Consider the following 22,409-nt stretch of genomic DNA (forward strand, 5'->3'; position numbering starts at 1 on the left):
ATCAGTATGTATTTGCAAAGTGTCCAAGTAATAATGTAGACTTTGCACTGATTTATAGACTTTGCATTGAATTACATCAATGTCTTGTGTCTAAGGTGAAGAGATTGGCTTTTTATGCCCAAATTAGAACAGAGTAGAAGAAGCTTTCAGCTCTCATGGGATAATTTCATATTAGTTTTAGAGGCTTATTTTGGCTTTTTATAATATATCAGCAAATTCATTGACCAGCTAGAGGATGGAACAAGTGTTATTCAAATTTTTGGGGTTTGATATCACTTTTTAATTACTTATGGAATACTTAGTTCTTCTCTATATTCACATTATATTCAAATTTGGACTGCAAAAATTGAACTCAAATATAAAGTTGATATATTTTCAATCTCAAATTCTTTTCTTTAGTATACCAGGTGCCTACTTGTTTATTCACAAGGAGAAAATTACCATTTGGGTAAACAGTTATACTCTTACTTCTTTTAGTAACATGACTTCAGCAGACACAGTAGAAACTCTGTAGTAAGATCAAGTTAAATTTTGAACTTGAAATAGGAATTCAGGCTTCGTTATTTTGCTTAATAATTCATGCATAGAGTGTTTTCTCTGAATTGTAATTATTATTCTTCATACAAAACTATTTTGCTAAGTGTTCATACTGGAGCTTTATAAGAAAAAAAGAATACAGTGATGAAAATTACAATTCTAGTTAAAAATAACATGTATATAGAGAGACAAAATTGGTTTAATCCAATAATCCACAGGCTAAAGGTCCGGCCCAGGGCCTGCTCCGGTGGGGGTCCCCCACATGCCGCAGCCTCCTTCAGGTCATATCCACCTGCTCTACCATGGTCTCCTCCACAGTCTGCAGCATGGAAACCTGCTCTACTGTGGTACACTATGGGCTGTAGGGGGACAGCCTGCTTCACCATGGTCCTCTCCACAGGCCGCAGGGGACTTCTGCTCCGGCACCTGGAGCACCTCTCCTCCTCCTTCTTCACTGACCTTAGCATCTGCAAGGCTGTTTCTCACTCCTCTCTCTCTCTCTCCCAGCTGCTGTTCCTCAGCATTTTTTTTTATCTGTCTTAAATATTCTCTCACAGACGCACAAACAGCATCACTCATTGTATTGGCCCAGCTCTGGCCAGTGGTGTGGCCCTTAACTAACATGGGGGAGCTTCTGGATTAGTTTCACAGGAGCCACCCCTATTCCTCCCCCCCACACACACACCCTCCCGCCGCTAACAAAACCTTGTCACATAAACCCACTACACCTGTACAGCAAGGAATGTTGGTGTACAAAGATCTGAAGCTTTTATAAACTGTGATTTTCAGAATTTTGCTACCCTGTTCCTGGTGCTAGCATAACATACAATCTCAATATAAAGTTGTTTTAAGGTAGAGAGTTTGTTAAAATTTATGCTCTATGTAGAAAAATACCAACTGTGTTGTAGAACCCCTGAGAGGTGTAATATGATGATGATTTCAGTTTGATTGGTTTTGGTTTAGTTTGAGCTATAGATATATCAAATCACCTAGATAGGATATAACAAAAATACTGAATACATTTGTGTCATCAAAATACAATATAATAAAACTATTATGTATATATATTTTTTTGTATTGAATATATAATGAAAGACAGTTATTTTCCATCTGTGTTTTTCCACATGTTTGTCTACACATATCTCTCTGTCTTTTCTGATAGGCATAAGAAACTGTGTGGAAGCTGTAAAAATTTGTATATGTAACTGGAATAAATATTTAATAAATATATAATTTGTATTTCATTGTTAATTGTACTAACTTTTTTTAGGATGCCTGAGATATTGTGTGGCTTTCACAGCTCTCATGTAACCCACTGGCAATTTACTCAGTTTACACTTGGTAAATGAGTTGGCTTTTTCTCCTTGTCCTTGTGCTTGCAAATAGCTTTCACAAGGACCTGTTCCTATAATTTTCCTACTGACTAGAGTGAAACTGACTGATCTGTTGGTGTTTGAATCTTCCTTTTCCCCCTTTTTTCTAGATGGATATATATATATATATATTTCAGTTATTTGGGACTTTCCTTTTATGCCTTTTCCGATGTACAGCAGCTGAAAAGTGGGTCATTTTTTCATTAGCCTTCTGTTTTAAAAATAGTTTCTCAAAATTTTGAAGACTATATTCCAATGTAAGGTGAAGAAAAGGGAAAAAAAAATGTATTCTAAGATCTAAATAAATGTTAAACTTTGTTGTTTGCATACACTTAAATTAAATAACTGTGCTCTGAAACACTTTTTCTACTGTTTGATATTCTGAGTTGACTGTCTTCAGTACCAGCACTTATAAATGTATACCTTGCATGAATAAATATTTTATTTAAATTTAAGTTACAAATGAATGAAACAGCAAAAAATATAAGAAATTCAAAATAATATATTCTTTGCAACATTTATTTATATACATATTGTGTCACATATTCAAGGAGAAAATAAGAATGTAATTCTGTGTTCTGATGAACCCCTAATAAAGCAAGCAAAGAAAACAATGAATGTCTTACTGCACTTGGAAGACTATGAAAATACAAAACCTAACTGACACAATATTTTGTTCCAGGTGTGAGCAAAAGGCAACTGCTTTCCTGGCCATTTACAGTCTAGACATTCAATTTGATAGACAGAATGTTGGCACCCACTGCGGAAGATCTGAACAGCCTCAACACCAAGTAAGTGAGATCTCACAAATTTGGAGGTTCATTTCAGATGAATTTTATGAAGCTTGCTGATTTCTAACAACAAACAAAAATTTAAAATGCAGTTTATAAAGCACTGTAGAACACTTTGGTTTCAGATGCTGGGAAATTCAATTTCTCATTTAAACATGTCTTAAAATCAGAATGTAATTGCATCTTTTTAGAATATAATTTTCCAAACTTAGTGACATTACATTCTTAGGTGTCATCTTTTGTAGACAAATAAAAGTACGCACTGAAAGTAATGTCTTTATATTACTAAAACAACACCTTTTATATTATAAAATTATCTCCTTTTATATTATAAAAATTAATGTAAAAAAAAATGAAACGAACATATATACATATATTCAGTGATTAAGAAAATATAGATAAACAGTAATCTGTTTAATGTAGAAGACAAACGTAGGGAAAAAAAAAGTGAGGAACATTATTTGTGCACTAATTAAGTGGTTATTCCTTTCTATTGCATATCTGATGGAATGAAACATAGAAGACAATTGTGGTTGCACAAAGACTTGATTGTCCAAAGAGGGTCTCTGAAGGAGTCCCACAAATTTTGCTTCACGTGGTAGGAGCTAAGGTGATCAGTGTTAAAGCTGCAAAGTAAAAGAACTATGCCCACACAGAAATGATTTATGATAAGAAATTCTTAGTATAAATATATCATAATATATATGGAGGGAACCATGTTAAAACATATCTCTCATCCTCGTAATGTCAGGGTTTTATTATTATTTAATTCTAATACCTCAGTTAAACTTGGAATATTTTTATTTTCCCCGGTATTCTTCCCTGGCAAATGTCAACAAATACATTTTTTTTAGAGCAAGTGCGAGCTCACAGAGAAGATAAAGGCAGGATGGTTTTCAGTTTGCCAGATCTGCTTTTTAACTGACAGTATAACACATTATACTTTCTCTGTGAGTCTGTTGTCCTCTTTGAACAACCATTAAGAAACCTGGATTATATTACCCCGGGAAAAATAGAAATGGGAGAGAGTGGGAAAGAGAGGATGAAAGAGAGAGGTTGTGAATGGGTAGTATCAGTAAAAGTTAATAGGGAGAGGTAAGATAGGATACTGTAAAAAAAAATGAATCTCTGAAAACATTCTAGTGTCACAGCAAAATAAATTCTTAGCTCAAAGTATTACAGTATTTGCAAGTTTGGAAGTTACTCAAAATGTTTATTATCAATGCTAACCATGATTCTGTTTGCATGGAGACTCTCTAATAGAGGAGCCAAACTCCTCTCAGTGGCTGTGCTAACTTTGGATAACTGACTGCTTTACTGATTCTTAGAAATACTGATAAAGTTGAATGGATGCTTCGTCTTCTTTGCTCACTGCTAGCCAAACCAAGCAAGGTTTATGAATATGATTCATATGCAGTATATACTATATAAAATAAAAGAACTATGATTCCTCACAGGTTCTCAGTTGTGTAGAATGAAATAAATGTGTTGATCTCTTTAATAGACTTTAAAATAAATAAATAAATAAATAAATAAATAAATAAGGGCATAGAAGGAAAAGAAACTTAATGTAGTATAATTTTTATTCAAACTATGTATAAAATTTATGTGAGCAGTTCTTTTTCATTTGAGGACGTGAAACTATTGGAGAGTGTCCAGAGAAGGGCTACAAAGATGGTGAAGGGCCTAGAGGGGAAGACATAAAAGGATCAGCTGAGGTCACTTGGTCTGTTCAGCTTGGAAAAGAGGAGGCTGAGGGGAGACCTCATTGTGGTCTACAGCATCCTCATGAGGGGGAGCGGAGGGGCAGGCACCCATCTATTCTGTCTGGTGATCAACAATAGGACCCAAGGGAATGGAATCAAGCTGCGACAGGGGATATCAGGAAAAGGTTCTTCACCAAGAGGGTTGTCATGCACTGGAACAGGCTCCCCAGGGATGTAGTCACTGCACCAAGCCTGTTGGAGTTTAAGAAACATTTGGACTATGCTCTTAGTCATACAGTCTGAATTTTTGGGTAGACCTGTATGGTGCCAGGAGTTGGACTTGATGATCCTTGTGAGTCCTTTCCAACTCAGGATATTCTATGAAACCTTGAACTAGCAAGTTTACTTTCTATGAGTGCTTGACATCTGATTTACAAAGTTTTTTAGAAGAGTAAGAGCATTCCTTTAGCAACTTGGTGATTGACAGTCGTATTTAGGAAACCTCTATAAATTATAAGCAGCTTATTCGCTCCACATCTCTTTTATTCTTTGAAAGCCATAAATAGACTGTAGTCTAGAGGAAGTTCATTGCTGATGAGTGATAATGATGAAGCCCACATATGCTTTAAACTCAAGTAACTAAAACCAAACAAAACAAACAAATTAAAACAAATAAATAAATAAAAACCACCACCCTTCCAGTCTGATAATGAAGGGAAGTTCTTTGTTATTATCCAATAGCTGGTGAGAAGAAACAACTAATATACAAGATTTCATTTACCTTAGACAAACTATGGCGTTTGAAATCTAGCATGAGTAACTGTAAAGTTTCTGTGTAATGATGAGAATATACCTTAAGCCTTACTAAATTTTAATTATGTCATGAATGTCTATAGCATTCTAGAAGAAACTAGAAAGATAAATAGGCTTTGAGCCTATTCTACCATAAGCAATCATGAAGTTCAACAAGGCCAATTGCCAAGTTCCTGTGTCTGGGCCAGGGCAACCCTAAGCACAAATACAGACTGGGAGTAGAATGGATTGAGAGCAGTTCTGAAAAAAAGGACCTGAAACTGCTGAGAAGCTCAACAGGAGCTGGCAATGTGCTGGTCTAGTGGAAGGTGTCACTGTACGTGGCAAGGAGGCTGGAACTAGATGATCTTTAAGGTCCCTTCCAAACCAAACCATTCTATGATTCTGTGATCCTGTAGCAGCAAGATCTCTGTTAAGAGTCTCATTTGCCACAAGTCCTTAGGTTTAATGAAGACCTAATACATCCTAAAACACAGATGATAGTGAGAGTCATCCTATACCGAAAGATCATATGCATACATGGTATACAGTAGAGCTGTCTGGATTTCTGCATGAAATCCAAAGAATCTCCTACAGGTTTACACAGGGGTTACACCTAGTTCTTGGGGAATGGTACCTACACCAACAGCTAATCGTGAATGACGACCGTATCTAGAGAGGAAATCTGAGAAGATCCCAGGCAAGAAAATAATTACCATGTCAGCCCTATTCACTCTAAAGAGGATGATTGAGACTATTGCCTAGGTCTCCTCGGGACTGATGGACTTGCTTAATATGTAGATTTTCTAATTGCCTATGCATTAGTTTTGTTTTTATAGTTGCTGTTGAATAGAATAGTTTTTAATGTTAGAAGTGAAATGAACGAGGCAATCATTTTCTTCTGTTTTCTGGCACAAATCAGCAGTCTTAAGATTTTTGGAAGGTAACCAGAAATTGCTAACCCTGTAAATGTTTGCTACTAGCAAGGGTTAATGGAGAAATACTTCTTTTTCAAAATCATGTTCTTATTGCCTATTTAATGTAGAATCATGGAGACCTTTTATAGTTTAATAAATATTTTACTGTTATGAGGTCAGACAAAGGAATCAAGAGTTGTAAATGTCATGGCAAAAAAAATCTGTCTGATGATGTGCAAGGTGAAATTAGCACCAGTAGTTCTGTATCAGCATACTAAATTTTGCTGGATGTTTCTGCCATTCTGTTTACAGCATCATGTTAAAATTCTTTGTCTTAGAAGCTCATCTCAATACCAAAGAAGCTGGCTAAGCTAGCAGCAATTTTAAGGTTACTCTCAACAGTGCTGAACACTCTGGTGCATTTTACGTACTGTGATAAGCTAAAGAAATATTCCAGTAAAATGAAATCATCAGAAATTTAGACTAGAATGTGGACATATTATGCATTGTTCCAGACTGCAGCTAAGTGCACATTAGATTCATCTTCAAATTGGTATATATTCAGCATATACTTTTCAAATAGTTCCACAAACTTCCTCTCACATCATGAAAGATTTTTACAGAAACCAAATATACAAAAACAACAAAACAAACAAATAAACAACAACAAAAAAAATTGTCAAGCTGTCTGACAAAATTTCTAAGGATTTGGGATTAACCTTTGCAATACAAAAAAAAAAAAAGATGAACATTGAGCAAACTAAGTTACATATTTCACAAGCATTTCCAGTTGGCAAAATGCAAAAGTGAAAGCAGATTATTTTATACTAAAAATAAACACTTGCAATCTTAACAACTACAAATAAATCCCAGTAAAATAAATGGTATGACTTCATTTCACATTGCATTAACAAAAACGAATTTTACTCTGTATTTTACAGAAGTTAAAAATACCCTGGCATGAGGATGCTTTTGTGCGGGTCTCTTTCTAGGCCATTTTTTGTCTCAGAGCTGAGGTAGATAAAAAGCAAGGGAAATGATTTGTTATGTATTCATTTTCCGTTTGAGAACCAAGCCACAGAAAAGTGAGCATTTGACACCAGAACTCTGTCATTAAGCCAAAAATTGAACCTATTCATTTTGACATCTGCGCCAGGGCGTCAGCTTTAATTTCTAAGCAAGGTTAAGGATTTGAGTCTGGATCAGATTCTCACTAGGTTTTAGAAGACCTGTCGGATGAGGACTTCTTTTCTTTCCCAGGAGAGCATCATGATTATCAACTGATTATACCTGATTTCAATACATCCTGAAGGTCAAGGTTAGCATTTTGCAGCTTTTCTGAAGTCATAGAATCATAGAATATCCCGAGTTGGAAGGGACCTATAAGGATCATCGAGTCCAACTCCTGGCACCACACAGGTCTGCCCAAAAGTTTAGACCACGTGACTAAGTGCACAGTCCAATTGCTTCTTAAATTCAGACAGGCTTGGTGCAGTGATGACTTCACTGGGGAGCCTGTTCCAGTGTACGACCACCCTCTCAGTGAAGAACCTCTTCCTGATGTCTAGCCTAAACTTCCCCTGCCTCAGCTTCACACCTTTCCCACGGGTCCGGTCACTGGTGATAACAGAGAATAGGTCACCTGCCTCTTCACTCCCTCTCGTGAGGAAGTTGTAGACTGCAATGAGGTCTCCCCTCAGCCTCCTCTTCTCCAGGCTGAACAGGCCAAGTGACCTCAGCCGCTCCTCATACGTCTTCCCCTCTAGGCCCTTCACCATCTTCGCCGCCCTCCTCTGGACACTCTCCAACAGTTTAATGTCCTTTTTGTACTGTGGTGCCCAGAACTGCACACAGTACTCAAGGTGAGGCCGCACCAGCACAAAGTAGAGTGGGACAATCACTTCCCTCGACCGACTAGCAATGCCGTGCTTGATGCACCCCAGGATACGCCCTCCTGGCTACCACGGCACACTGCTGGCTCATATTCAACTTGCGGTCAACCACAACCAGATCCCTCTCTGCGGGGCTGCTCTCCTGCGTCTCGTCGGCCAGTCTGTACATATAGCCAGGGTTGCCCTGTCTCAGGTGCAGAACCCGGCACTTGCATTTGTTAAACTTCATGTGGTTGGTGATTGCCCAGCTCTCCAGTCTGTCCAGATCTCTCTGCAAGACCTTTCCACCCTCATCCGAGTCCAGATGGGTGATCTTATCCTAAAAGGAAATCGAATTTGTTAGGCAGGACCTACCCCTCATGAACCCATGTTGGCTGGGACCAATGACTGCATTGTCCCCCAGGTGCGCTTCAATAACTTCAAGGATCATCCTCTCCATAATTTTACCAGGCACTGACACGAGACTGACAGGCCTGTAATTGCTAGGGTCTTCTTTCTTACCCTTCTTGAAAATTGGCACAACATTTACCAGCTTCCAGTCCAATGGGACCTCACCAGATCCCAAAGATCATTGAAAAATAACTGAGAGAGGTCCCACGATGACATCTGCCAGCTCTTTAAGCACTCTGGGATGAATTCCATCTGGACCCATGGACTTGTATGGATCCAGGTGGAGCAGCCAATCCCACACACATTTGGGGTCGGTTGGGAGTTTGTCATTCCCACTGTCCTCCAGCTCAGTGCACCCTGGGTCCCGAAGCCCATCATCAGTGTTGAAGACAGAGGCGAAGAAGGCATTAAACGTCTCTGCTTTGCCTATGTCATTGTCTGTGAGGAGACCCTCCCCGTCTAGTAGCGGACCTATGTTTTCTTTGGTTCTCCTTTTTCTATTCACATATCTAAAAAAACCTTTTTATTGTCTCCCACAGACATGGCCAGTTTCAACTCTAGTTGGGCTTTGGCCACACGAATTTTCTCCCTACAAACACGAACAGCATCCCTATACTCCTTCATCATCGCCTGACCCTCCTTCCAGCAGCCGTACACTTTCTTTTTTCACCTTAGCTCCAGTAGAAGATCCCTGGTCAGCCAGGTCGGTCTTCTGCCCCGCTTGCCTGACTTCCCATATTTTGGAATCACCTGATCTTGTGCTTCTAGGAAGCAGTGCTTAAAGATGGACCAGCACTGATGGACACCAATGCCTTCAAAAGCAGTTTCCCAGGGGACCTTGCTGACTAGTTCCCTGTGCAGCCTGAAGTCTGCTTCCCCACATCCAGGGCTGAAGTTTTGGTGGCAGTTTTCCGTCTGTCACCATAAATTCTAAACTCAACCACTTCATGGTCACTATGGCCAGGACGGCCGCCAATTGTCATGTCTCCCACGAGACCCTCTCTGATCTCCAGCAAGAGACCTAGGAGGGTGCCTTTCCTAGTTGGCTCACTTAGCACCTACACCTGAAGTCCTCTATGAGGTCAAAATTTGACAGGGTAGAATTGGTTATGATTTGTCTTTTAATTTTATGATTTCCTATAATATTTCCATTTGTGTGTGTAAAGAGAAGTCTGACTTTGGAGACAGTCTGAACTTACAGTTGCCTCAGACACAGGAAGCGAGAAACAATTTATTCACTGATAACTTTTATTTTGATTGATTAAACTTGTAAACCAGGGCACAAAGGAAGCTTAACCTGTCTGCCTCCCTGTTCTGTAGCCCTTGAATAGGCAAGCTGTGAGTATTGGCAATAACTCCTATCGCTGTTTTTGGAGTTATTTACATGGTATTTTCTCCAGGGTCACAAGTTTTATTTCCTGAATGACGAAAATCCTGTCCGAAGCTCTTAAATTAAGGTCTTTTAATATATTAAAATGGAAGCTTGACAGCATTTTACATTTTAAGAATCTTCTAAATAATAATGTGCTTATGTAAATAACATTCTTAAAAGTGTTTGAAACCAGAACATCTAGAAAGGTAGAATTTTAAGTAGCTTTGCATATTTGTAAGTGAAGACTTTGTTGTTGTTTATAATAATAATAACGTAACTATACTTTAAGTGTGCTATACATACAAACTACTTAATAAATGAGACAATCTAAGAGCAGAATAAATAGCAATGATATGTGAATATAATATTCTTTTCTAACATATCAGTACTACGACCAAACATGTAGGAGCCTGAGAACCCCTATTTTCTTAAGTTCTGTGGACTGGAACTACTCTCCCCTTATGAAAATGTAACATTGAGATGCAGAAAGTGCAATCACTTTCCTCCATGTAAGAGAAATTAATGTAGTGAAGGAATATAGGGAAAAACAGAGAGATGCTTTCCCAGATCCCAGGTTAGGATCCTGATAACAAAGACTAAGATGACCTTCCTTTGTGAAGGGATGTCTGTAATACAGAAAAAAATAGGCCAAGATTTTTACTTTCAATTTCATATACATGATTTTTTATTAAATTGAATGTAAAATATATTTTTAAAACTTTGGAAATCATTTATTGAAATGGCAACACTTTTTTTTTGTCATATGGTACAGATTCGCATCATCAGAGTGTTAACATGTATCTGTATTTCATACGATACACATTACAACCGGATTATTTGAAGAATTTGCTATTTAGTCAGGTAATAATATCCTGGACTGATTTCTACTTTTCTATGAATTTGGACAAATCCCTTTATGTGTTCACAGCTATGTGCATCTCAGAAGAATTTTGTGTATTTTTTTCCTTGCATGAAAAACTACCTATAATGAAACACCCTATTTTGAAATTGTCTGCTCAATTTAAAAGGGATGATAATATGAACATCACTCCTAATTTGAAATAATACGCAGTACATAGACAACAACAATATAATTTGTTATTTAACTATTTAATACATTTAACTAGGCAGGTAGGCAGCTAAGAACCACACAGCTGTTCTCTCACAACCACCACCCTTAGTGGGATGGGGGAGACAGTTGAAGAAAAAAGGTAAAATCTTGTGTGTTGAGATAACAACAGTTTAATAGGACATAAATAAATAATAACAATAAAAGAATATACAAAACAAGTGATGCATAATGCAGTTTCTCACCTATTGAGACTTATGCCTAGCCTGTTCCCAAGCAGCAGCTATGTCCTCCTCCCCTGCCCCCACCAATCCCCCTGCCCAGCTCCTCCCAGTTTTACTCTTAAGCCTGATGCCCTATGGTATGGAATATCCCTTTGGCCAGTTTGACTCAACTGTCATGAGAAGCTAAAATGTCCTTGGCTCTGCAACTAAGCAATGCTCTGCAACAACTAAAACGTCAACACTTTATCAGCATCCTAACATCAAATCACATCACTGTATTAGCTGCTAGGAAGAAAATTAACTCTATCCCAGCTGAAACTAAGACAAGTATACTGATAAATATGAAAACTTCTGATATAGAGCATGCACAACATGTCAGCCGAAGCAAGTATTAATGTAATCTTATTCTGGTTTTAGGATTGCAGCCTAGAACTTGTTTTCTATATGTAATTATATATTTTTATATATATATTTCTCTATATATGTGTTGTTTCAGTTTCCATTTTTTAAAATACTCATTTCAGCTACATTTTACCTACCAAAGTTGAACTGTCATTCATACTGACACTTAATAACACAAAGCATTTGCCTAGAGTCAAAATTAAAATTTCAGTTAAAACAGTTCAGTTATTGCCCAGGTGATGATTGGAAAAAAAATGTACTGTTTTGCCCATGATTTATTTTTATTTATTTTTTAAATTACATCTTTTCCTAAAGATAAGCTATTGCTTTTCCTGCTGAAAATGGAGTGATGTTTTACAAGGCCATGGTTTGGTGTTGCTCCATTCCCATCAAAAGCTGCCAGATTTAACAAAATGTTTTGCCTCTGAAAATCTCTGTTTATATGCTGTCAGTAAGAAACTTCTTAGAGTTGTCATCTGCATGGAGAATACACCAGTACCCAACTTCAACTACATGTGGCTACGCAGTATTTATGGCGGTGTGCTAATGTAACTGATTGTACAGCTAAAATCTTGCTATGGGTGAAAAAAGTAACACATCTTATTTGTAAAGACTAAATTATTGTTAGTATATTTAGCATTTCAAATTAATTTATTTAATATTAAAATTAATGTAGTAAGATTTTAAAATATTTACAGTCTAAACAAAATATTATTATTAGTCCAGACCTATTTATTTCACAAAAGGAAAGAAATAGTAAATAATAATAAAAAATAGTGTTAGAGGTCTTCATAATAATAATGCAGATAAAACTGTTACACATGTTCTCCTAGTACTTACCCCTGAATTCTTTCATTGCTCTTGTAGGTTCTAAGATTGGTGACTTTGATTTGGGGGAAGGTAGTGATATCAATTAGCATCCTGACTCTTTTGCTGGGTGAGTTTGTTGAGGTAGAAGGTTTCTTCCCACTCTAGAGTTTGTGTGACAGCAATTCTGCTTTTGCTAAAACTCTTTAGAAGTCGCTATTTCTTCACTGGCATTACATCTAAATCAACTGTACAGAGTGTGTTATTCATATGTTGAGTATGTGTTCTTCATGCCTTTTTTTTTTTTATGCTAAGACTGTTTTTGCCCAGCTCAGAAGTCTGTATTTATTTAGCAGAATTTTGGTAGTTTGTTTGTAAGTGTAGGTCTCCAGTACCAGGCTGAGCCTCTTTTCTTATGTCCTGCCTCTGCTTCTTTATTTTCCATCATTTGCCCACATTTCCAAGACCTCTGCTCTTTTATCTGTCTTGTAGTTGCCTTCACTGAATCACTATATTAGAGCCACAGACAATTTGATACAGAATAACTTCTTTGTACTACTAATTATATGAAGTTAAAATACATATGCTATCTATATATACAATACACAAAAGGTGAGGAGGGGAGAGAGTTAAAAAAAACAAAAAACAAAACAGGAATAAGCATATGGTCATTTGCAGAAATGATATTACATCTAAGCAGGTTAAATATCGTCTCAGGCAGGTCAATGCAGTTTCTGGCAAAATAAGACTGACAAACCTCAGTTCTAAGAGCTTATAAAATTATAAAATAAACACAACGCCTATGGTCTATTACTAGTGACCTTTTCCACTAGGAAAAACCTGTTCATTTCACGGCAGTGAGCAGTGCATGATCTACAAGTTCTTGTCCTAGTTACTAAGACTGATTCAGCATTAGTATTGAAACTGATATAGAACATGTCTTCACTTTGCTGACAGTCTCCAGTACAGGAGAAGTAATAAAATTCTAATGGAAGTTGTTAGCTATTCATTAAAGGAGTACCATATTTTGCTTATACATGAGGCTTCAAAATGCCAGAATTGATACAGTCACAGAATCATCTAGGTTGGAAGAGACCTCCAAGACCACCTAGTCCAACCTCTGACCTAACACCAACAAGTCCTCCACTAAACCATATCACTAAGATCTACATCTAAAAAACTAGCAGCAAATAGCAACATGAACTAATTTAGATTATTCTTAAGAGCTTTACTTTGAGTCAGTTTATCTACTTTTACTGTGAAAATAAGTGATGCTTTCCTTTGTCTCTGAAAACTACAGTTTTCTGTGATTAGGTATAATATTTTACATGAACTTTCCCTATAACATTTCTGCAATTTTTTTTAAATCCAAATTTAAACATATTTCTTTAAACAGAAAGATTTTTCAACTATTTGCTCCTAAAGTAATGGTAATCACAAAATTATATGTTTTCCACCTAAATACACTGTTTGTACTAAAATGTTTTGAGTTGTGGGGGATAGAAAATAAGAAGTGTTCTTGTCATTATATGTCACTGTCCTACAAAACCTTTTAACACAAGACTTAAGAAGAAGGAAAAAAAAAAGCAAAAAAAAAATCTAAAATCTGTACTACATTAAAGCTACTAGGTTGCTTCTTTCTTTCCCTTCAGTATTAATTCTTATTTTCATATATATAAACAAATATATTATCCATAGAAGAATGTCTGCTGGTTTAATTATTACTACAGAAAAGCTTAGTTAGCTTAGAATCACAGAATGGCTCAGGCTGGAAGGGACCTCATAGACTACCTACTTCCAACCCCCCTGCCATAGGCAGGGATGCCACCCATCAGACCAGGTTGCCCAGGGCCTCATCCAACCTGGTCTTGAACACCTCCAGGGATGGGGCATCCACAACCTCTCTTGGCAACCTGCCTCACCACCCTCTGAGTGAAGAATTTCCTCCTAACCTCTAATCTAAATCTTCCCTCTTTTAGTTTAAAACTGTTCCCTCTCATCCTGTCATTATCCAATTGAGCAAAGAGTTGCTCCCCATCTTCTTTATAAGACCCCTTTAAGTACTGAAAAGCCACAGGTCACTCCTGAGACTTCTTTTCTAGGCTGAATGTCCCTAACTCTCTCAGCCTTTCTTCATAAGAGAGATGCTCCAGCCCCCTAATCATCTTTGTAGCCCTCCTCTGGGCCTGCTCTAACAAATCAGTATCCTTCTGTGCTGGGGGCCCCAGACCTGCACGCAGTACTCCAAGTGGGGCCTTACAATGACAGAGCAGAGGGGGACAAACACCTCCCTCCACCTGCTGGTCACTTCTCTTTCAATGCAGCCCAGGATGCAGTTGGCCTTCTGGGCTGCAAGCACACACTGCTGGCTTATATCAAGCTTTTCAACCACCAGAACCCGCAAGTCCTTCTCTGCAGGGCTGCTCTCTCTGAGTTCTTCTCCTAGTCTGTACTCATGTCCTGGATGGCCCCGGCCGGCCCTGGCCCAGGTGCAGCACCTTGCACTTGGACTTTTTGAACCTCATGAGGTTCATGTGGGCCTGCTTCTCAAGCTTGCACAGGTCCCTTTGGATGGCATCCCTTCTTTCTGTTGTACTGACTGCACCACTCAGCCTGGTGTCACCTGCAAACTTACTGCGGGAACAATCAATCCCTCTGTCTGTGTCACTGATAAAGATACTAACCAGTACTTGTCCCAGGACAGACACAGGCACAGAGGTGAGACTCACCAGTCTGTAATTCTCCGGGTCCTCCTTTCTACCCTTTTTAAAAAGGGGCGTGATATTTCCCTTTTTGCAATCACCAGGGACTCTGCCTGACTGCCAGGACTTTTCAAATATGATGGAAGAGGCTTGGCGACTACATTAGTCAATTCCTTCAGGACCCTGGGATACATGTCATCAGGCCCCATAGACTTGCACGTTTCATCCCTAATCTTGTACAGACTTTCATCAGGTGGTCTTGAACCTGCTCTTCGCTTACTGTGGGTGGGACTTTGCTCCCCAAGCCTCCATTTATGAGTTCAAGGAAATAAGACTTGGGAAGCCTGTCAGTGAAGATGGAGGCAAAGAAGTTGTGGAGTACCTCAGCCTTCTCCATGTCTCATTACCAGTTCACGTTTCTCATCCATCAGAGGGGGTACACTCTCCTTGGCCTTTCTTTTCTGAGCAACGTACCTATAGAATCCCTTCCCGTTATTCTTTGCATCCTCCACCAAGCTCAGTTTCATCTGTGCCTTGGCTTTCCTGATCCCATCCCTGCACATCCAGACTGCATCCCTGTACTCTTCCCAGCCCATGTGTCCCTGCTTCCACTGCTTGTACATCTCCTTCTTGCGCTTCAGTTTGATCAGCAGGTCCTTGCTCAGTCATTCTGGTTGTCTGCCCTCCCTGCCTGCTTTCTTACATGGGGGGATGGAGAGCTCTTGTGCTCTAAGGAGAGCATTCTTAAATTGTTGCCAGCACTGTTTAGCTCCTTTGTCCCTAAGAACTGTGTTCCAGGGGTTCTCACCCACTAGATCTTAAAATAGCTTTAAGTTTTCCCTTCGGAAGTTTAGGGACCTGACTTCGTTCTTTGCCAGGCCTGTATTCCTTGAGATCACAAACTCAATCAGGGCGTGGTCACCACAGCCCAGTCTGCCTCCAGTCTTGACCTCTTTAATGAGTTCATCCATGTTGGTTAGCACCTGATCCAGTAACACTTCACCTCTGGTTGATTTGTGTAATACCTGGACCAGGAAGTTATCCTCAACACAATCCAGGAATCTCCTGGATTTCTTACAGCCTGCTGTGTAGCTTTCCTAGCAGACATCTGGGTGGTTGAAGTCCCCCACCAGGATGAGGGTGTGCAAGAGAGTTTCTTGTAGTTGAAGCAAGAATGCCTCATCTACAGGCTCCTCCTGATTGGGCAGCCTGTATTCGACCCCAACCACAAGCTGTCCTTCACTGGTGCAGTCTTTAACTCTCACCCACAAGCTCTCAACCTGTCCATGGAAGTTTCTCAGAGGCAACTCTTTGCAACCAATCCCTTCCCTAATGTAGAAGGCAATGCCCCCTCCCTTCCTTCCCTCTCTATCCCTTCTGAAGAGTTTGTAGCCCTCTATTCCAATGTTTCAGTTATGTGATCCATCTCACCACACTTCGGTGACAGCAATTGGGCCGTATCTGTCTAATTGCACCATGGTTTCCAATTCCTCTTGCTTGTTTTCCATGCCGCGTGTGTTGATGTAGAGGAACTTTAGCTGTGCAATTGGTCATATCATGTTTCCAGAACCCTTCTTAATTGCACTGGGACAGTTCACAAGTATTTCCTTGCCATTATTTAGAGTGATAGTGTTCTCAGGCATTCTTTCTTCACTCAGAGGTGCATCCCCTTCCCCTATCACGTCTAGTTTAAAGCCCTCCTGATAAACCCAGCCAGCTTACCAGCCAGAACACTCTTGGCCCACCTGGTCACCTGTGCTCCATCCCATGTCAGCATGCCCAGTCTGTCAAAAAGCACGTCCAAAGTCGTAGAACCCAAAACCTTGGGCACAGCACCAACCTCACACCCAACCATTCACTCAACCCATTCATCTCCTTCTTCCTGGGTGCCAGTCACCAACTGGGAGGACAAGAACACTACTTGCACTCCTGATCCCTTGAACATCTTTCCAAGGGACATAAAATCCTTATGTGATATTTTGGAGTTCCCTTGTTACAGCTTTGTTTGATTCTACTTGAAAAAGTAGGAAGGGGCGGTAGTCTTTGGGACCCACCAGACTTGGTAGCTTCTTTGTAATATCATGAATACGGGCTCCAAGCAAACAGCAAACCTCTCTGGAGAGATTTTCCGGACAGCAAATGGGAGCCTCGGTGCCTCCCAGAGAAGAGTCCCCAGTGAATAACACCCTTCACACCTTCTTTGTAGCACTGGTTTTGATGCAGTTGGGAGACTGAGACAACTCTGTGTGTTCAGCCTTGCTGAGGTCTCTGGGGTTGGTCTTTCTGAGATCTTTACTAGCTCTCCTGGAGTCTCCTCCTAGACCCTCGTATATATTGTGCAGGAGCACTTCAGGAGCAGGGGGGAAGACTCCTCCATCTCTGAAGAGAGACAAGGGTCCACTCTCCCTCATCCTGTGAGTCTTTCAAATGTGCGTGTTTTGGGCCGCACACTTGTTCCCTACCCCTTGCCTGGACTTAAGGCAGGGCTGTTGCTTGGACCGTGTCAGCATATAACACCATTTGTCAATCTCCTGATAAGATTCCTGAATGCTACACTGCCTGGTGAGCTCCTCTCACAACTGGGCTATCTGTTTGAATAGCTCATGCAGCTGGGCACACTTACACCCATGACAGCCTTCAGGCCTCAGGGAGTATTCCAGAGACTGGAGCTCCCCAGAACTGAGGGTCTGAGCCACTCTTTTGATCCTTGGGAGGTCTGTTTTGGTAGAGGCATCTGCTTAAGGCGGTTGCAGCCCCCACCCCCCCCACCCCCCGATCTAGGTTTTAGCCACAGCCCATCAGGTTTGGTGGGCGGACACCATTTCTTCACTAGAAAGTCTTTCCCAGAACACACCTATGACTGACCCTGCTCAACCTCCCTGCCTGTGCAAACTGCTGCACAAACTGCCATGCCATGCCCTGACTGATGAAGCACACCCTGTTTGCCCACCATGGTCCTTACCTTCCTGGTGGCTCGTGCTCCCCAGCAGCTGCCTGTGTACAGCAGGGAGGTGGTTTCTGGCTCCACCCACACCTCATCAACTGCCCTCGAGTGCTGCTGGGCCCTGACAGCTCCCTCAACTGCTTTGAGTGTCCTCAATGCAGGAAAACCCCTGCTCATCACAATCCTTCTCTACGCTAGTGCTGATCATCTCAGCAAGTGACTGTAAAATGGTGGCTATGCCTGATTTAAATAGCCCACAGCTTCTGGCTCCACCCACACCTCGTCAGCTGCCTGCCTGGGGGCTGCTGGGTTCAGGTGGCTCCTTCGGCTGCCTGCAGTGGCCCAGATGCAGGAAAAAAAACTTGTTTGCCCCTGGGTCCCACAGCGGAGTAGATTTCCAAGCTGCAGCCCAGGGAGGAGTCCATGGTGCAGCAGGTGGGTGTAACCTGAAGGAGGCTGTGGCCAGTGCAGAGTCCCTGCCAGAACAGACTCCAGGCCAGAGCTTTAGACCATAGAGAGGAGCCCATGCAGAAGCAGGTGACCTGGCAGGAGCTGTTGCTTGTGGAGGACGCAGGTTAGAGCAGTGTGCACCTGATGGATCGGAGCCCATGGTACGCACCCATATTTGGAGCAGTTATTGAAGAGCTACTGCCTGTGGAAAGCCCACTCAGGATCAGTTCGGGAAGGATGGCATCCCGTGGGAGGGACCCCATGTTGGAGCAGGAGAAGAGAGTGACAGTGAAGGAGTGCTGGAGACAAACCATTACGAACCGACCACAACCCCCATTCCCTGTTCCCCAGTGCTATTTGGGGGGATGACATAGGAGAGGATGGATGGGGCAGAAATTGTTTTCAGTTTGTTTTGAGTTTCTCACTGCTCTAGCTTGTTAGTAATAGGTAATAAATTACATTAATCTCCCTGTGCTGAGTCTGTTTTGCCCATGATGATAATTGTCAAGTGATCTCCCTGTCCTTCTCAGCCTTTGAGTCCTTTTCATTATATTTTCTCTCCCTTTCCCTTTGAAGAGGGGGAGTGAGGGAGTGGTTGTGGTGGAGCTCAGCTGCCCAGCTGACTAACACCACTGCACACAGTTAACATAAATCAAACATTAGACCAGAACTCTCTCTCTGTCTTAGATTAGTCTTAAAAACTCCCAAACCATTGCAGTTTGATTTGTATGTATTTTTAAAAAGCAATTTAAATTGACTTACTGTTCCCTAATATATCATTAGCATTCAAATAGTGTCAGTCAGATTGGCAAGCAGCCTACATACACACAAACACATCATTGCTTACTGTGGCAAAAATCACATTTAAACATTCACTGCTTCAAAGCATATTAGCAGCAGATATAACACCTGATCTCTTCTTTATTCTTAAAACATTTGCTAAGGTTGTGAAAAGCTCAGCAGTATTCCAAGAGGGCAAATAATGTTCCTGTTTTGTTTTGTTTGTGTTTTGAGGTTTTTTCTGATGATCCTGGCCTGATGAGTTTCATGTTTCAGCAGTGAAACTCAGTCTTTTAGGACAGACTGTCTCAGTGTTAACCTATTCCTATTTGATGCAAATTAAACTTCTAGTTTGTGGTGGATATGGTTATGTTTTTAGACTGATATACAGGTATTTATTTCAAATTCCAGGTGTTGGGACTCAGGTTGTCCAGTAAAGGGGAGACTGAGGGATGATGTAATAGATGCATGGCAGTGTTCAAAGTTTGGTTACAAAGACAGTGGAACCAAAATCTGTGAATGACTACAGTTTCCTCTCTTCACTTCAGCTACTGTGTTCTGCTCCTCAGGGGTGCAAATGGCACGTGGTCTGGACCTTCTGTGCTTGGATGTTCAGTGTAGACTGTATGTGCTAAGTAGGTCTAATCAAATGGCAAAAAAGAGACAGTACTATATATCTCTCCCCTGTCTGACTAAAAAGGTTATCCGCTGTTAGCTAGAAAGAGAGCATCTGTTCACACAAAATGAGCCATGAATTAATTAAGATTTGATGATTCACTGGAAACTTTAAAATCATTAAATGTGAAGTTGCTTTTTTTATTATTTTTATTTTTTATTATTTTTTAGTTGAGAACAGCAAGTAAAGATTATTCTTCCTTTAGAACATGATTGAACTTAGAAATGGAGAAGTAACCAACTGCAAATAATATATGGGAATATTCCCAGTTTATTTATCTTCCTTTTAAAGTGGTTAGTATACCTCTTTGTAAAAGGCTGAATAATCAGCAAGTCCAGAAAATTGGTGATTTTCCTGTGATAATGGGCAACAAGGTCATGATGGATGGGTGTTATGATGCAGTGTTATGACATTTCTGGAGGACTTATTTTGACAAATGGGATACCACTTGGTAAGAAATCATGGCTGCTATATTAACATTACTGAATATACTGTGATGGTGTGCTCTTCCCTCACATCAACCTGGCCTTTCACCCAAACCCCTGCTCAAACATAAGTCAGGATCATGCTCAAGCGATAACTACAGGTGGCAGTTGTGAAAAATGTGTCCAGTTGTGATGGCTGCAACCATCTCAGTGTGGATTCAGATGGAAACAGATAACACACAATAGCCAAGGGTCTAGCTGATCAGTTTGCTCACCTGACCACAGAGCTGGTCAATGTCCAACTCAAGACAAATTTGGAAGAAACTAACAGCGGTTGGTATGCAAATATGACTATGAGTCAATCGATTATCTTACACTGTAAATAGTGAGTAGCCCAAGAAACCACTGAGCTCACACAGCAGGCTGTATGACAGAATATCCTACTGAGTAGGTACGCACCTCAAGGTTAAACCCGCTGCAGAGATTCCTTACTCTTTGTGAGAGATTCTTTGCCACAACAGATTCTTAGTAAGTGATTAATAGAGTACTAAGCTTTGTAAGTTTAAACTTCACTAAGTTTAGATTTCACTAAGACTGTATCTTAGATTGATTATGCACATTTCCCTCCCCCTTCCAAATTCTTAGCTAAGTAATCTAAATGATTTTGTGCATATACAATTCTGTAGACATAAACCATTGACCAAGTCTGGGACTAAGTGTGGATTCCACTGCACCACAGGAGCTCCTTACCTGCTTGATTCAAGGAGTTTAGAAAGCAAGGAGTCCTTTAGACATAAACTGTTGACCAAGTCTGGGACTAAGTTTGGATCCAGCTGCATCTAGGCTCCCCTCTGAGAAGGAATTTAGAATGCCAGGTGGTCCATTCTAAACCTCATGACCCAGTAGGAAGTTCTCCTGACAATTTGTCTGACCTTGTCCTCTATACAGTAGATACACAAGTGTACCTTGCCATCCCAAATCTTGCAAAATCATTGTTAAGCTTTGTTAGATCACTACATTATATAAATAAAATGCATTGCTGCTTCTGTCTTACAAGTGAAGTGTGTATCATTTCCATCCACAACAAATATGAATCTATAAATATGAGTAAATTAAGGCTATCACATCTTTTGCCTTTGTAATATGTCAGGGAATATTAAGATGTAGAAAAAAAAAAAAAAGTGAAAGAATAGAGCAGAACTGACTCATTTGAAACTTACTCCATAGCCCTAAGTATGTAGAAATTAGAGGACATCAGAATTGTGTGTAAATTGTTAGAGTGGTCCAAGGTCTTTAAGGCCACAAGTTCACCACAGTTGTCAACATTAAACCTAATACAGCTGTCTGCGTGACAGTCATAGAAGTGTAGTATTCATGCTGTGCTTAAAATAGATAATTATATTGCTATATTTTTTAATTGCCATATCAGAAAATTTCTATGCCTTCCTTTTATATTCAGTTGTCAACTGAACATCTCAAGTATATACTTACTTCAAGCCATTAACTAAATTAATATTAAACAAACTAAAGCCATTTGGCTTTTAAACCTCTGTAGAGGAATCGTGTGTACTTTAAATTCACCTTTCTGAGACATTTCAAATAATTTTAAGGATTTTTACATGATCACAGAAACATAGAATGGCTTGGGCTGGAAGGGACCTTAATGATCATCTAGTTCCAATCCCCCTGCCATAGGCAGGGATGCTACCCTGCAAGGGATAAAAATAAGAAGTGTTCTTGTCACTATATGTCACCATCATACAAAACCTTTTAACACAAAACTTGTAAAGAAGGAAAAAAAAGGAGGAAACACTGTAGCTGGTACAACCAGTAGCAGAGAGCACCAGATATGGAAGAAAAAAATATATACATATATTCTTCTTGTTCTAACTTTAGGACTTACGGTCCTGTGCAATGAGAAGGTACTCTGGAAGATGTGTGGGAAGATGTGTTGTTATCACCAACCATGGGTCAACAAGCCCCATGTTTGGTGATAACATCAGTCTCTTAACGATGAGGCCAGCAGGAATGTAAAGAGTTTAGAAGGAACAAACAAGGGTGATTCAGGAGATGCCTTGCTGTCTCAGACTGCTTGTTCTCCAGTTGTTAAGACATGGAAGTTGCTGGGTGTTTGTGGTTGCCGGGCAAAGTTGTTTGACC

General features: G+C 40.1%; 1 protein-coding gene across 24 annotated transcripts in view; it reads left to right on the forward strand.

Moving 5' to 3' along the window:
• Positions 1 to 22,409, forward strand: part of PTPRD (protein tyrosine phosphatase receptor type D) — a 1,402,037-nt gene that overhangs the window by 357,454 nt on the left and 1,022,174 nt on the right. For all 24 annotated transcript variants that reach the window (XR_014576765.1, XR_014576766.1, XR_014576767.1 and 21 more), the window contains one exon: positions 2,593 to 2,701. The gene's annotated coding sequence lies outside the window, so the exon portion shown is untranslated. The remainder of the gene's footprint in view (positions 1 to 2,592; positions 2,702 to 22,409) is intronic.

This window comes from Anser anser, assembly GCF_964211835.1.
Source record: "Anser anser genome assembly, chromosome: Z".
Lineage (NCBI taxonomy): Eukaryota > Metazoa > Chordata > Aves > Anseriformes > Anatidae > Anser > Anser anser.